At 53.4% G+C, this 18,346-nt stretch overlaps 1 protein-coding gene across 1 annotated transcript in view; it reads right to left on the bottom strand.

Annotated features, from left to right (window-relative positions):
- The window catches only part of CLCN2 (chloride voltage-gated channel 2), a 111,356-nt gene that overhangs the window by 78,534 nt on the left and 14,476 nt on the right, over positions 1–18,346 (bottom strand).

Here is an 18,346-nt window from a genome sequence, read left to right as displayed (position 1 = left end):
CCCCTCCCCCCAAATTCCCAATCCACCCCCTCCCCATCTTCACACCTGAAATCTCACCGCCTCCCCGCGCCCCGGATGCCCTTACTCGCCCTTCTATATATTCTCTGCCGCACTCGCTCCTATTCTATTCCATAAATCTCCCATTGTTCCATTTAGAGTGTTAGCTCTGCAGGAGAGGGGCTCGCTAATTCCCACTGTGTAACTTCCTGTCTGATCTCGGCTCCCTGTCCTGTCTGTCAGCGGCGAGTTCATTTTTCGCGGGAATAAGAGAATTTGGTGAGTTTCGCCCGTTTTACTTAAAGCAGCAATTCTACTTTCCAAATGTTTTTTGTTATTTTTTTTATTAGTTTGTGTTTTTGTGACAATTCTGCATTCTCCCCCAAACTTGCAATTGTTTGCTGCTCCTGTTATAAATCTGTCAAATTCCTGATTGTGTGCCTAACATAATGGCTGATTCAGTCAGTGTAACTCAGCAGCTACAATGTATCCGTATATTACTAAGGTAACATTATCTATTCTTACAGTTTGCAGCTCAAACTGCTGGGAACATTGGCACCACATTATCCCAAACAGGAAAGTGTTGCAAATATCTTGCACTGCTGGGGAGGCGGGCTAAAGCCTGCTATAGAAATCAAAGGATGCTGTAAAACGCATTAAAAATTGCATTAAGAGTTGAATAAAAACAAAAAACAGTCTATAAAACATATACTCCTTGAGAAAGCGCTACAGCAGCGTGAAACGCGTGGGAGGAGAACCCACTTTTTTGTTTTGTGTTTCCCTTATGTCCAACATGTTTTTTACGTAGCTTTAATAAACTTTTTTACTTGTCCCACACCCGGTGAGCGTGAGGGTTTCCAGGCATATCTGCCTGTCCGCCAATCCTCTCTGCTGTTCTAATAAAACATACCATTTCACTTATTTTGCTGCTTTAACGCTAGAAAGTCAGTGGGTTTTGCATTTTCGCTTCATTTCACTCACTCACGCTTTCGAACTTCACTGAAGCTTAGAAATAAATCATTTAAAAAAAGTCACGGCTGCTATTTTGCCGTTTTAAACAAGTGAAATAGCGAATTTTGAACAATTTGGGCCGTATTGCTGGAACTTTTGGCTCCAAAAATTCTGTGACGCGCTGAGTATATTGCTGGGGCTGTATAAATAAGCATATAGCTGTATATGAGCATACAGTAATATTTACAGTTGCTTTATGCTTTACAGTGGAGGGTTTTGGTCACTTTTTTTTACCCACCATAACCTTAATAATTGTGGTGATTACCTAGTCTATAGTCTCAAAACAAGCTTAGCCATTACAACCAACCTCACACTGATGATACCCATCAAGGTTGAAACATGTCTGTGAGTGGGTTTAATGGCTTTGCATCTCATCCCAGCCTCTGTTTAAAAGCTGTGTTTAAAACAGCATGCATTGGCTTGAGGATTTGCTTGTGTAATACGAGCTTGAGACAAAAGGTGGCACTGAGTGCTCATTTGCATGTCATTTCCCAGAATCCCTTGCTGCAGTGGAAGCGCTGTATGCTGGGCGATAATGGGGAAAGACAGGGTTGCAGACCTGTCTAAGACATGCAAATGAACATACAGTAATATTTACAGTTGCTTTATATATATATACACCCACATATCTAAACATGGGGTTCTCAACCATTTCTGAGCACAGGTACCCCTGGAGGATTTTTTAAATCTTGGTGCACCCCTGCGCATAATGCCGCACACAACCCGTCTCCCTCACACTCACCCTCTTTACACGAACAAACCCACCACGCGCACCTCTTCTTACACACACCATTATTTCCCACACACCCCACACTCACTCCCCTTCACACATAGCACACTTGCGCCTTTATCACACACCCCACACTCACTTCCCTTCACACATAGCACACTCGCGCCTTTATCACACACCCCACACTCACTTCCCTTCACACATAGCACACTCACGCCATTATCACACACCGCACACTCACTCCCCTTCTCACGTAGCACACTCACCCTTCTCTTTCACACACACCACACTTACCTCCCTTCTCACATAGCACACTCAGCCCTTTATCACACACACTCACCCACTTCTCACAAAGCACACACCTCTTTCTCTATCATACACTCTATACTCACCCCCCTTCTCACATAGCACACTTACCTCTCTATCACTCACTCACCCCCTTCTCACCCCTTTATGACACACTCACATAGCACACTTACTCCCCTTCTCAAATAGCACACTCACCCCTTTCACTATCACACACTCCACACTCACCCCATTCTAACATAGCACTCACCCCGTTCTCACATAGCACACTCTCCCTTCTCACATAGCAAGCACACCCATCCCTTCTCACATAGCACACTCAGACCCTTCTCACATAGCACACTCACCCCCTTCTCTTATAGCACACCCATCCCTTCTCACATAGCACACCCATCCCTTCTCATATAGCACACCCATATCCCTTCTCACATAGCACACTCAGCCCCTTCTCACATAGCACACTCACCCCCTTCTCACATAGCACACCCATCCCTTCTCACATAGCACACCCATCCCTTCTCACATAGCACACCCATCCCTTCTCACATAGCACACTCACTCCCTTCTCACATAGCACACCCATCCCTTCTCACATAGCACACCCATCTCTTCTCACATAGCACACTCAGCCCCTTCTCACATAGCACACCCATCCCTTCTCACATAGCACACCCATCCCTTCTCACATAGCACTCACCCCCTTCTCACATAGCACACTCAGCCCCTTCTCACATAGCACACCCATCCCTTCTCACATAGCACAATCAACCCTTTATCACTCACTCACCCCGTTCTCACATAGCACACTCACCCCCTTCTCACATAGCACACTCACCCCCTTCTCACATAGCACACTCACCCCCCTTCTCACATAGCACACTCACCCCCTTCTCACATAGCACACCCATCCCTTCTCACATAGCACACTCACTCCCTTCTCACACCCATCCCTTCTCACATAGCACACCCATCCCTTCTCACATAGCACACCCATCCCTTCTCACATAGCACACCCATCCCTTCTCACATAGCACACCCATCCCTTCTCACATAGCACACTCAGTCCCTTCTCACATCGCACACTCACCCCGTTCTCACATAGCACACTCACCCCGTTCTCACATAGCACACTCACCCCCTTCTCACATAGCACACCCATCCCTTCTCACATAGCACAATCACCCCCTTCTCACATAGCACACTCACCCCCTTCTCACATAGCACACCCATCCCTTCTCACACAGCACACTCACCGCCTTCAAACATAGCACACTCATCCCCTTTCACACACTACACAATCACAGCAATCTGCCTATCCTCTCGCCCATCTGTGCTGGGCTGAGAGAGGAGAGCGAGTAGAGGCGGATCACAGCCACTCAGTCTCCGGACAGCGTGGAACGCGTCTGCTGAGCACCCCGAGGAGCGCGACACCCGGAGAAAAACTGATCTGCAGAATGCACATCTGTACGTCAGAATGTACGTGATGTGAGAGCTCCCTCCAGTGGCTGCTCTGAGCTCTGTCCTGACATTCATGTTTAGCCAATGTAAGTCCCACGTTGTGAGCACATCCACGTCCCAGCCAGGTCTGCAACCCTGCCCTTCCCCATTATCTCTTAGCATACAGCGCTTCCACTGCAGTCAGGGATTCTGGGTAATGACATGCAAATGAGCACTTTTTTTTAGTAAGTAACGCAAATACGCCTGTGCGTGTTATATACGCCCTTTCCTGATTATTGAGAGTTTAAAGGGAGGTGAGCGCACTCCTATCTTATCTATAGATCAGTAAGTACCGTGGATACCCCTGCTTCAGCACAGGTGGTGCAGTCTTCGACTAAGCCACTGACTGAGCCACCTGTGCTGAAGCAGGGATATCCTGACCTGTTGGGGGGCTTAAGGCAGGAGTTGAGCCCCCCTGCATTAAAAGATGGGTCATTGACAGGTGCAGACTTGCTATTTAAAAGTGGGATGAGCGATCCTAAAGTCGGGGAGGAGCAGCTCACAAACCTCCAAACAATCGGTCACCTTTGCAATGTACAGACGCACGGTGACCTGGGTACAGGCCGACAAATACTTTAGCCCCAAAAAATGGACTAAAAGACACTTACTTATGAGAAGACAAATAAGTATTTAACTATACCGTTTGTCATATTGGATGTAGCAGTGAGGCTTTGTCTCTTTTGTCTGCGTGTTATATACAGCATAACATGATATCATTTTATATATATATATATATATATATATATATATATATATATATAGCAAATGGAAATATTAATGTGTGCTCATTTGACAGCCGTTTCGACCTTAATGGGTCTCATCAGTGTGGGGTTGGTTATACTGGCTTTGCATCTTAAGGCCTGGGACCCGGTGCGCCCGGCGGCGCGGGCGGCCGCACGAGCGTTCCCCACCAGCAGGGGAATCCTCCTGAGCCGGTCCCGGTCCCCCTTGGCTGCACAGCTCACTACACACTGTGACGCGTCAGCCGCTGGGGGATACAAGAGAATTGTAATCCTAAGCGTTGACGCGTCACGTGGTGTGGCTGTGAGCCAATGAGGAGGGGAGGCTTCGGGAGGAGGAGAGGCTTCGGGGAGCGGGGAGGAGTGTGTGGAGGGAAAGCAGCGTGAGTGCCTGTCTGTGTGTGTGTATGTGTGTATGTGTGTGCCTGAGTGCCTGTCTGTGTGTGTGAGTGCCTGTCTGTGTGTGTGAGTGCCTGTCTGTGTGTGTGTGTGTGTCTGAGTGCGTGAGTGCCTGCCTGTGTGTGTGCATGAGTGCCTGCGTGTGTGTGTGTGTGCCTGTCTGTGTGTGTGAGTGCCTGTCTGTGTGTGTGTGTGTGTCTGAGTGTGTGAGTGCCTGTCTGTGTGTGTGTGTGTGTGTGTGCATGAGTGCCTGCGTGTGTGTGTGTGCCTGAGTGTCAGCGTGTGAGTAGGGCAGCCTGCAGCAGCTCCCTCCTTCAGCTGCAGCCCGAGCCCGTGGCGGGGGGTGGGGGGGTGACATGAGGGCGAAAGCAATTTTATCTCAATATTTGTGCCGATCTAGTCAACATTCGTGCAGCCGTTGGTACACTGCAGCCGGACATATGCGGTATGCCCAACGGGTGAAGCAACCATTGTTTGGAATCAGCTGCTGGTGAGAAGGGGGCGGGGCTATCGTGGGTCCCTCCGCTTAAACCACGCCCCCTCCCTCCCACTCCAGCCCGGCTCCCGCTCCCTACAGACCGCATATCGCGGTCTGTGTCTGTCAGCGCCCCGCCTGTCTGCAGTGCTGGCGCGCTGACGGAGGGAGCGGGGCCTTAGCCTAACCCAGGCTGTGCTCAAAGCTGTGAAATGCAGCAAACATAAGCTTACAGGGGACCATGTTATATGGTTTTGAATAAAAAGGTGGCACTGTGTGCTCATTTGCTTGTCATTTCCCAGAATCCCTTGCTGCAGTGGAAGCGCTGTGTGCTGGGTGATAATGGTGAAAGGCGGGGTTGCAGACCTGTCTAAGACATGCAAACGAACATGTAATGTAATTAATATTTACATTTGCTTTACGCTTTACTGTGGAGGGTTTTTGTCACTTTTTTTACCCACCATAACCTTAATAATTGTGGTATATATATATACACATTTATCACACTCACGCCTTTATCATTATTAACCCTGTTAGTGCTGGAGACTGTGCAGAGTAATCGCTCTACCCCCTACAGACCAGATAACCTCCCGAATCTTACCATCCACCCCCTATACCCACCTGACCTCCCACACACCTCACAAAATATCATATGTAAATACAGACATGCAAATAATAATATGGAAATACAGAAATATCCCCGACAGCTGCCTGCAGTGACAGATACACACGCACACACGCACGCAAACTCTGATAGACATACACACACACACACTGATACATATCTATACACATGCATACACAAACACGGATACAGACTTACATGTACATATACACACACAAACTCAGACACATGCATGCATACACAAACACAGATACAGACTTACATGTACATATACACACACACTCAGACACATGCATGCATACACAAACACGGATACAGACTTACATGTACATATACACACACACTCAGACACATGCATGCATACACAAACACAGATACAGACTTACATGTACATACACACACACACTCAGACACATGCATGCATACACAAACACGGATACAGACTTACATGTACATACACACACACACTCAGACACATGCATGCATACACAAACACGGATACAGACTTACATGTACATACACACACACACTCAGACACATGCATGCATACACAAACACGGATACAGACTTACATGTACATATACACACACACTCAGACACATGCATGCATACACAAACACGGAATACAGACATATATATACACACATACGCATACACACATACAACCATACACAAATACAAACATACGTATACATACACACAGACACACAAATATATATACACCCTATCAACGGGTGCCTACACTACCAATATATACTCTGTATTTTGTATATCTTCCACTGCATAGTGCAGGGGGGGGGCTCAATTCAAGTCCTCTCCACCCCCCCCCTCCCAACAGGACAGGTTTGCAGGATATCAGAGGCTCAGATTGAGCCACCTGTGCTGAAGCTGGGATATCCTGAAAACCTGACCTGTTGGGGGGCTTGAGGACTTGCGTTGAGCCCCCGTGGCATAGAGAAAAGAGGAAGCAAGCCAATTACACGGGATTTATTCCTTGCACTTTATTTTTCCCCCAACTATATTTATTAGGGAACTTGTGGTTTTTTATGAGTTTTTTACCCGCACTGCAGCTCACACACAGCAGCACAGACACTGCTCTGCAGCTCACACACAGCACAGACACTGCTCTGCAGCTCACACACAGCACAGACACTGCTCTGCAGCTCACACACAGCACAGACACTGCTCTGCAGCTCACACACAGCAGCACAGACACGGCACTGCAGCTCACACACAGCAGCACAGACACTGCTCTGCAGCTCACACACAGCAGCACAGACACTGCTCTGCAGCTCACACACAGCAGCACAGACACTGCTCTGCAGCTCACACACAGCAGCACAGACACTGCTCTGCAGCTCACACACAGCACAGACACTGCTCTGCAGCTCACACACAGCAGCACAGACACTGCTCTGCAGCTCACACACAGCAGCACAGACACTGCTCTGCAGCTCACACACAGCAGCACAGACACTGCTCTGCAGCTCACACACAGCAGCACAGACACTGCTCTGCAGCTCTCACACACAGCACAGACACTGCTCTGCAGCTCTCACACAGCAGCACAGACACTGCTCTGCAGCTCTCACACACAGCACAGACACTGCTCTGCAGCTCTCACACAGCAGCACAGACACTGCTCTGCAGCTCTCACACAGCAGCACAGACACTGCTCTGCAGCTCACACACAGCAGCACAGACACTGCTCTGCAGCTCACACACAGCAGCACAGACACTGCTCTGCAGCTCTCACACACAGCACAGACACTGCTCTGCAGCTCTCACACACAGCACAGACACTGCTCTGCAGCTCTCACACACAGCACAGACACGGCTCTGCAGCTCTCACACACAGCACAGACACGGCTCTGCAGCTCTCACACACAGCACAGACACTGCTCTGCAGCTCTCACACACAGCACAGACACGGCTCTGCAGCTCACACACAGCACAGACACTGCGCAGCTCTCACACACAGCACAGACACTGCTATGCAGCTCTCACACACAGCACAGACACGGCTCTGCAGCTAACACACAGCAGCACAGACACTGCTCTGCAGCTCTCACACACAGCACAGACACTGCTCTGCAGCTCTCACACACAGCACAGACACGGCTCTGCAGCTCACACACAGCAGCACAGACACTGCTCTGCAGCTCACACACAGCACAGACACTGCTCTGCAGCTCTCACACAGCAGCACAGACACTGCTCGGCAGCTCACACACAGCACAGACACTGCTCTGCAGATCACACACAGCAGCACAGACACTGCTCTGCAGCTCTCACACACAGCACAGACACTGCTCTGCAGCTCTCACATACAGCACAGACACGGCTCTGCAGCTCTCACACAGCAGCACAGACACTGCTCTGCAGCTCTCACACACAGCACAGACACTGCTCTGCAGCTCACACACAGCAGCACAGACACTGCTCTGCAGCTCTCACACACAGCACAGACACTGCTCTGCAGCTCTCACACACAGCACAGACACGGCTCTGCAGCTCACACACAGCAGCACAGACACTGCTCTGCAGCTCTCACACACAGCACAGACACTGCTCTGCAGCTCTCACACACAGCACAGACACGGCTCTGCAGCTCACACACAGCAGCACAGACACTGCTCTGCAGCTCACACACAGCACAGACACTGCTCTGCAGCTCTCACACAGCAGCACAGACACTGCTCGGCAGCTCTCACACACAGCACAGACACTGCTCTGCAGCTCTCACATACAGCACAGACACTGCTCTGCAGCTCACACACAGCAGCACAGACACTGCTCTGCAGCTCACACACAGCACAGACACTGCTCTGCAGCTCTCACACACAGCACAGACACTGCTCGGCAGCTCTCACATACAGCACAGACACTGCTCTGCAGCTCACACACAGCAGCACAGACACTGCTCTGCAGCTCACACACAGCACAGACACTGCTCTGCAGCTCTCACATACAGCACAGACACTGCTCTGCAGCTCACACACAGCAGCACAGACACTGCTCTGCAGCTCTCACACACAGCAGCACAGACACTGCTCTGCAGCTCTCACACACAGCACAGACACTGCTCTGCAGCTCTCACACAGCAGCACAGACACTGCTCTGCAGCTCCCACACAGCAGCACAGACACTGCTCTGCAGCTCTCACACACAGCACAGACACTGCTCTGCAGCTCACACACAGCACAGACAATACTCTGCAGCTCTCACACAGCAGCACAGACACTGCTCTGCAGCTCACACACAGCAGCACAGACACTGCTCTGCAGCTCACACACAGCAGCACAGACACTGCTCTGCAGCTCTCACACAGCAGCACAGACACTGCTCTGCAGCTCACACACAGCAGCACAGACACTGCTCTGCAGCTCACACACAGCAGCACAGACACTGCTCTGCAGCACAGACACTGCTCTGCAGCTAACACACAGCAGCACAGACACTGCTCTGCAGCTCTCACACAGCAGCACAGACACTGCTCTGCAGCTCACACACAGCAGCACAGACACTGCTCTGCATCTCACACACAGCAGCACAGACACTGCTCTGCAGCTCTCACACACAGCACAGACACTGCTCTGCAGCTCTCACATACAGCACAGACACTGCTCTGCAACTCACACAGCAGCACAGACACTGCTCTGCAGCTCCCACACAGCAGCACAGACACGGCTCTGCAGCTCACACACAGCAGCACAGACACTGCTCTGCAGCTCACACACAGCACAGACACTGCTCTGCAGCTCACACACAGCAGCACAGACACTGCTCTGCAGCTCACACACAGCAGCACAGACACGGCTCTGCAGCTCACACACAGCAGCACAGACACTGCTCTGCAGCTCACACACAGCACAGACACTGCTCTGCAGCTCACACACAGCAGCACAGACACTGCTCTGCAGCTCACACACAGCAGCACAGACACTGCTCTGCAGCTCACACACAGCAGCACAGACACTGCTCTGCAGCTCACAGACACTGCTCTGCCGCTCACACACAGCAGCACAGACACTGCTCTGCCGCTCACACACAGCAGCACAGACACTGCTCTGCAGCTCACACACAGCAGCACAGACACTGCTCTGCAGCTCACACACAGCAGCACAGACACTGCTCTGCCGCTCACACACAGCAGCACAGAAACGGCTCTGCAGTCTGACCCCTTAGGCACTGTATACTGTACATGTCACGTATCCCATGCTAGTAACTATATCGCTGTTTTGTTTCTGCTTTTCTCTACGCAGCGGAGGAAATACAAAGGACACAGTATACAATCGGTAATGTAGGCACCTGCTGGTAGGGTTACCGTGACGTGGCTGCAGCTGAACATGTTTTGGCCAAAAATTTAACTGAATAATCCACACACGAGAAGAAACACATATAGAAAGGAGCTAAATAAGGCTCCACGTGGGACATGCGCTGGGGGCGACCGCGTCACCGCTGTATACATGAGGTCACTTTCACGGTAACGCTCCAGCTGACACAAATAAATATAAACAAATATACAGTGTGGGTTTTGAGCTGGCTAAGATTGTGTATGTTAATTACATATACACACAAACAGACATATGCATACACAAAAACTGATACCGACATATACACCGACATACATACACTACATGTAATATATATATATATATATATATATATATATATATATATATATATATATATATATATATATATATATATATATATATATATATATATATATATATATGCATTTCGTTAGCCACAGAACGGTATTGTCTATTTATTTTTTGATTATATATATACACATACCATGCATTAACGTACGCAATGGGACCGGAGCATGTATGTAAAGCGAAAATGTACTTAAAGTGAAGCTGTCTCCCTGCCTGTCACACACACGGCTGTCTCCCTGCCTGTCACACACACGGCTGTCTCCCTGCCTGTCACACACACGGCTGTCTCCCTGCCTGTCACACACACGGCTGTCTCCCTGCCTGTCACACACACGGCTGTCTCCCTGCCTGTCACACACACGGCTGTGTCACACACACGGCTGTCTCTCTGCCTGTCACACACACGGCTGTCTCCCTGCCTGTCACACACACGGCTGTCTCCCTGCCTGTCACACATATGGCTGTCTCTCTGCCTGTCACACACACGGCTGTCTCCCTGCCTGTCACACACACGGCTGTCTCCCTGCCTGTCACACGCACGGCTGTCTCTCTGCCTGTCACACACACGGCTGTCTCCCTGCCTGTCACACGCACGGCTGTCTCTCTGCCTGTCACACGCATGGCTGTCTCCCTGCCTGTCACACGCACGGCTGTCTCTCTGACTGTCACACGCACGGCTGTCTCCCTGCCTGTCACACGCACGGCTGTCTCTCTGACTGTCACACGCACGGCTGTCTCCCTGCCTGTCACACGCACGGCTGTCTCTCTGCCTGTCACACGCACGGCTGTCTCCCTGCCTGTCACACGCACGGCTGTCTCTCTGCCTGTCACATGTACGGCTGTCTCCCTGCCTGTCACACGCACGGCTGTCTCTCTGCCTGTCACACGCACGGCTGTCTCCCTGCCTGTCACACGCACGGCTGTCTCCATGAATGTCACACACACGCACGGCTGTCTCTCTGCCTGTCACACACACGGCTGTCTCTCTGCCTGTCACACACACGGCTGTCTCTCTGCCTGTCACACACACGGCTGTCTCCCTGCCTGTCACACACATGGCTGTCTCCCTGCCTGTCACACACACGCACGGCTGTCTCCCTGCCTGTCACACACACGGCTGTCTCCCTGCCTGTCACACACACGGCTGTCTCCCTGCCTGTCACACACACGGCTGTCTCTCTGCCTGTCACACACACGGCTGTCTCCCTGCCTGTCACACGCACGGCTGTCTCTCTGCCTGTCACACGCATGGCTGTCTCCCTGCCTGTCACACGCACGGCTGTCTCTCTGACTGTCACACGCACGGCTGTCTCCCTGCCTGTCACACGCACGGCTGTCTCTCTGACTGTCACACGCACGGCTGTCTCCCTGCCTGTCACACGCACGGCTGTCTCCCTGCCTGTCACACGCACGGCTGTCTCTCTGCCTGTCACACGCACGGCTGTCTCCCTGCCTGTCACACGCACGGCTGTCTCTCTGCCTGTCACATGCACGGCTGTCTCCCTGCCTGTCACACGCACGGCTGTCTCTCTGCCTGTCACACGCACGGCTTTCTCCCTGCCTGTCACACGCACGGCTGTCTCCATGAATGTCACACACACGCACGGCTGTCTCTCTGCCTGTCACACACACGGCTGTCTCTCTGCCTGTCACACACACGGCTGTCTCCCTGCCTGTCACACACATGGCTGTTTCCCTGCCTGTCACACACACGCACGGCTGTTTCCCTGCCTGTCACACACACGGCTGTCTCCCTGCCTGTCACACACACGGCTGTCTCCCTGCCTGTCACACACACGCACGGCTGTCTCTCTGCCTGTCACACACACGCACGGCTGTTTCCCTGCCTGTCACACACGGCTGTCTCCCTGCCTGTCACACACACGGCTGTCTCCCTGCCTGTCACACACACGCACAGCTGTTTCCCTGCCTGTCACACACACGCACGGCTGTCTCTCTGCCTGTCACACACACACGGCTGTCTCCCTGCCTGTCACACGCACGGCTGTCTCCCTGCCTGTCACACGCACGGCTGTCTCCCTGCCTGTCACACACACGGCTGTCTCCCTGCCTGTCACACACATGGCTGTCTCCCTGCCTGTCACACACACGCACGGCTGTTTCCCTGCCTGTCACACACACGGCTGTCTCCCTGCCTGTCACACACACGGCTGTCTCCCTGCCTGTCACACACACGCACGGCTGTCTCTCTGCCTGTCACACACACGCACGGCTGTTTCCCTGCCTGTCACACACGGCTGTCTCCCTGCCTGTCACACACACGGCTGTCTCCCTGCCTGTCACACACACGCACAGCTGTTTCCCTGCCTGTCACACACACACACGGCTGTCTCTCTGCCTGTCACACACACACGGCTGTCTCCCTGCCTGTCACACGCACGGCTGTCTCCCTGCCTGTCACACGCACGGCTGTCTCCCTGCCTGTCACACACACGGCTGTCTCCCTGCCTGTCACACACACGGCTGTCTCCCTGCCTGTCACACACACGCACGGCTGTTTCCCTGCCTGTCACACACACGCACGGCTGTCTCTCTGCCTGTCACACACACACACGGCTGTCTCCCTGCCTGTCACACACACGGCTGTCTCCCTGCCTGTCACACACACGCACGGCTGTTTCCCTGCCTGTCACACACACGGCTGTCTCCCTGCCTGTCACACACACGGCTGTCTCCCTGCCTGTCACACGCACGGCTGTCTCCCTGCCTGTCACACACACGGCTGTCTCCCTGCCTGTCACACACACGCACAGCTGTTTCCCTGCCTGTCACACACACGCACGGCTGTCTCTCTGCCTGTCACACACACACGGCTGTCTCCCTGCCTGTCACACGCACGGCTGTCTCCCTGCCTGTCACACGCACGGCTGTCTCCCTGCCTGTCACACACACGGCTGTCTCCCTGCCTGTCACACACACGGCTGTCTCCCTGCCTGTCACACACACGGCTGTCTCCCTGCCTGTCACACACACGGCTGTCTCCCTGCCTGTCACACACACGGCTGTCTCCCTGCCTGTCACACACACACGGCTGTCTCCCTGCCTGTCACACACATGGCTGTCTCCCTGCCTGTCACACACACGCACGGTTGTCTCTCTGCCTGTCACACACACACACACGGCTGTCTCCCTGCCTGTCACACGCACGGCTGTCTCCCTGCCTATCACACATGGCTGTCTCCCTGCCTGTCACACACACACACGGCTGTCTCCCTGCCTGTCACACACACACACGGCTGTCTCCCTGCCTGTCACACACACGGCTGTCTCCCTGCCTGTCACACACACACGGCTGTCTCCCTGCCTGTCACACACATGGCTGTCTCCCTGCCTGTCACACACACGGCTGTCTCCCTGCCTGTCACACACACACACACGGCTGTCTCCCTGCCTGTCACACACACGGCTGTCTCCCTGCCTGTCACACACACGGCTGTCTCCCTGACTGTCACACACATAGCTGTCTCCCTGCCTGTCACACACACGGCTGTCTCCCTGCCTGTCACACACACGGCTGTCTCCCTGCCTGTCACACACACGGCTGTCTCCCTGTCTGTAACACACACACGGCTGTCTCCCTGCCTGTCACACACATGGCTGTCTCCCTGCCTGTCACACACACGGCTGTCTCCCTGCCTGTCACACACACACACGGCTGTCTCCCTGCCTGTCACACACACGGCTGTCTCCCTGCCTGTCACACACACGGCTGTCTCCCTGACTGTCACACACATAGCTGTCTCCCTGCCTGTCACACACACGGCTGTCTCCCTGCCTGTCACACACACGGCTGTCTCCCTGCCTGTCACACACACGGCTGTCTCCCTGCCTGTCACACACACGGCTGTCTCCCTGCCTGTCACACACACGGCTGTCTCCCTGCCTGCCTTTTTTTCCGCATTATATGACTGCTCACTATCTTGTGATATTTATTTCTGCTATTAATCCCTGCCTCATGTCCCTGACGTGTCCCTGACGTGTCCCCCTCGCACGCCCCGGGAGGGTCACAGCTGGGTCACCCCTGGTGTATTTGTGCACACATTTCTCTGCAGATAAGGACATTGTGTGACACATTTACATTGTTCTCAGGTGTCTGGAGGAGGCTGGTACTTCTCCCCTTCTCATCTCTGCCCCCCCTCCCATCTCTCCCCCCTCCCCATCTCTCTCCCCCTTCCCATCATCTCTATCCCCTTCCTATCATCTCTCCCCCCTTCCCATCATCTCTCCCCCCTTCCCATCTCTCTCTCCCCCTTCCCATCATCTTCCCTCCCCCCATTCCCATCATCTATCCCCCCTTCCCATCATCTCTCCTCCCCAAACCCATTATCGCTCTCCCCCAATCCCATCATCTCTCTCCCCCAATCCCATCATCTCTCTCCCCCAATCCCATCATCTCTCTCCCCCAATCCCATCATCTCTCTCCCCCCAATCCCATCATCTCTCTCCCCCAATCCCATCATCTCTCTCCCCCAATCCCATCATCTCTCTCCCCCAATCCCATCATCTCTCTCCCCCAATCCCATCATCTCTCTCCCCCAATCCCATCATCTCTCTCCCCAATCCCATTATCTCTCTCCCCCAATCCCATCATCTCTCTCCCCCAATCCCATCATGCCTGTCACACGCACGGCTGTCTCCCTGCCTATCACACATGGCTGTCTCCCTGCCTGTCACACACACACACGGCTGTCTCCCTGCCTGTCACACACACACACGGCTGTCTCCCTGCCTGTCACACACACGGCTGTCTCCCTGCCTGTCACACACACACGGCTGTCTCCCTGCCTGTCACACACATGGCTGTCTCCCTGCCTGTCACACACACGGCTGTCTCCCTGCCTGTCACACACACACACACGGCTGTCTCCCTGCCTGTCACACACACGGCTGTCTCCCTGCCTGTCACACACACGGCTGTCTCCCTGACTGTCACACACATAGCTGTCTCCCTGCCTGTCACACACACGGCTGTCTCCCTGCCTGTCACACACACGGCTGTCTCCCTGCCTGTCACACACACGGCTGTCTCCCTGTCTGTCACACACACACGGCTGTCTCCCTGCCTGTCACACACATGGCTGTCTCCCTGCCTGTCACACACACGGCTGTCTCCCTGCCTGTCACACACACACACGGCTGTCTCCCTGCCTGTCACACACACGGCTGTCTCCCTGCCTGTCACACACACGGCTGTCTCCCTGACTGTCACACACATAGCTGTCTCCCTGCCTGTCACACACACGGCTGTCTCCCTGCCTGTCACACACACGGCTGTCTCCCTGCCTGTCACACACACGGCTGTCTCCCTGCCTGTCACACACACGGCTGTCTCCCTGCCTGTCACACACACGGCTGTCTCCCTGCCTGCCTTTTTTTCCGCATTATATGACTGCTCACTATCTTGTGATATTTATTTCTGCTATTAATCCCTGCCTCATGTCCCTGACGTGTCCCTGACGTGTCCCCCTCGCACGCCCCGGGAGGGTCACAGCTGGGTCACCCCTGGTGTATTTGTGCACACATTTCTCTGCAGATAAGGACATTGTGTGACACATTTACATTGTTCTCAGGTGTCTGGAGGAGGCTGGTACTTCTCCCCTTCTCATCTCTGCCCCCCTCCCATCTCTCCCCCCTCCCCATCTCTCTCCCCCTTCCCATCATCTCTATCCCCTTCCTATCATCTCTCCCCCCTTCCCATCATCTCTCCCCCCTTCCCATCTCTCTCTCCCCCTTCCCATCATCTTCCCTCCCCCCCATTCCCATCATCTATCCCCCCTTCCCATCATCTCTCCTCCCAAACCCATTATCGCTCTCCGCTCCCCAATCCCATCATCTCTCTCCCCCAATCCCATCATCTCTCTCCCCCCAATCCCATCATCTCTCTCCCCCAATCCCATCATCTCTCTCCCCCCAATCCCATCATCTCTCTCCCCAATCCATCATCTCTCTCCCCCAATCCCATCATCTCTCTCCCCCAATCCCATCATCTCTCCTCCCCAATCCCCATCATCTCTCTTCCCCCAATCCCATCATCTCTCTCCCCAATCCATTATCTCTCTCCCCAATCCCATCATCTCTCTCCCCAATCCCATCATCTCTCTCCCCAATCCCATCATCTCTCTCCCCCAATCCCATCATCTCTCTCCCCCATCCCATCATCTCTCTCCCCCAATCCCATCATCTCTCTCCCCCAATCCCATCATCTCTCTCCCCCAATCCCATCATCTCTCTCCCCCAATCCCATCATCTCTCTCCCCAATCCCATCATCTCTCTCCCACCAATCCCATCATCTCTCTCCCCCAATCCATCATCTCTCTCCCCAATCCCATCATCTCTCTCCCCCAATCCCATCATCTCTCTCCCCCAATCCCATCATCTCTCTCCCCCAGCCTCATCATCTCTCCCCCCAATCCCATTATCTCTCTCCCCAATCCCATCATCTCTCCCCCCAATCCCATTATCTCTCTCCCCCAATCCCATCATCTCTCTCCCCCAATCCCATCATCTCTCTCTCCCCTCCCATCACTCTCCCCCAATCCCATCATCTCTCTCCCCCAATCCCATCATCTCTCCCCCCAATCCCATCATCTCTCTCCCCCAATCCCATCATCTCTCTCCCCCAATCCCATCATCTCTCTCCCACCCAATCCCATCATCTCCCCCCCTCCATTCTCATCATCTCTCCCCCAATCCCATCATCTCTCCCCCCAGCCTCATCATCTGCCCCCCATTCTCATCTCTCTCCCCATTCTCATCATCTCTCCCCCCATCTGTCCCCACAATCCCATCATCTCTCCTCCCCATCCCATCACCCCCCCCCCCCCATTCCCATCATCTCTCCAATCTCTCCCCCCCCCCGCCCCACAGACTGGTGCCTCTGCCAGCCCCCCCAGGCATGACCCACACAGAAAGGGGAACATACAGTCATACAGAGTATGACCACACACTTCCAATCTGTCTGTACCCTGATAATGGCGGAGGGTGGGGTATTATTGTGAGCAAGAGAGTGTGTGTGTGTAAACTGGACATAGAGATGCTCGGCATTACTATTAGGACCGTATCTTCCTTGTTATTATATGAGAGAAGATTAAAAAAAAGGGGTAGTCCTGTCTGTCCCCCCACCTCGCACTCCTCCTGTACCAGTGCCCACACAATGCTGATACAGCTCTGCTCTCTGGCCTCAGAGCTGCACTCCATTTTAAAGTGACAGAACCCGTGTGTGCTCACAATGAAGGACCGCAATGATCAGCAGAGACAGGGGGGGGGGGGTGCAGCTTGTCCAGGACACGAGAGACATGGGGTGACAGTGACCAATGCTAAATCATTCCCCTGCAGAGTGATACAGATGGAGATCTGACACCCCTGTCCCCTCCACACACTGTCCCCCCCCACACCTGGGTGACACAGTGACACAGACAGAAGAGACTTCCACAGCCACCGGGACCCAGAGGCTCAAATAAGTGAAATTTGGGGGTTCATTATTAACTTAATATTTGTCACCCCACAATGAGTGAACAGTGACGCTGCTCCCTTCCGAGTGACACCCCCCTGCCCTATAGCCTCTGTCCCTGCAGGTGACATTAGGTACAATCCCTGGGACGGGATTAGGTAACTAGTTATTGCTGCCCCGTTCCAGCATCCCCTGATCCGAGAGCATGAGGAGGGGATCGGGATAACGAGGGAGCACATTACCCCTGTATAACACCCCCTTCCTCACACGGAGAGTTTAATCAGCTTCATAGAGACCAGCAGAACAATGTGCTCATTAAATCCTCCGCAGGCTGATCCGTGTCCAACTGTCCCACACACAGAGCTGTACCCAGGGCCGGAGGGAGAGAGGGAGAGGGAAGGGGGGGGGGGGGAAGAGAGGAAGAGAC

This window comes from Ascaphus truei, chromosome 14, assembly GCF_040206685.1.
Source record: "Ascaphus truei isolate aAscTru1 chromosome 14, aAscTru1.hap1, whole genome shotgun sequence".
Classification (NCBI taxonomy): Eukaryota; Metazoa; Chordata; class Amphibia; order Anura; family Ascaphidae; genus Ascaphus; species Ascaphus truei.
This window is presented reverse-complemented; position numbering and strand designations above follow the sequence as displayed.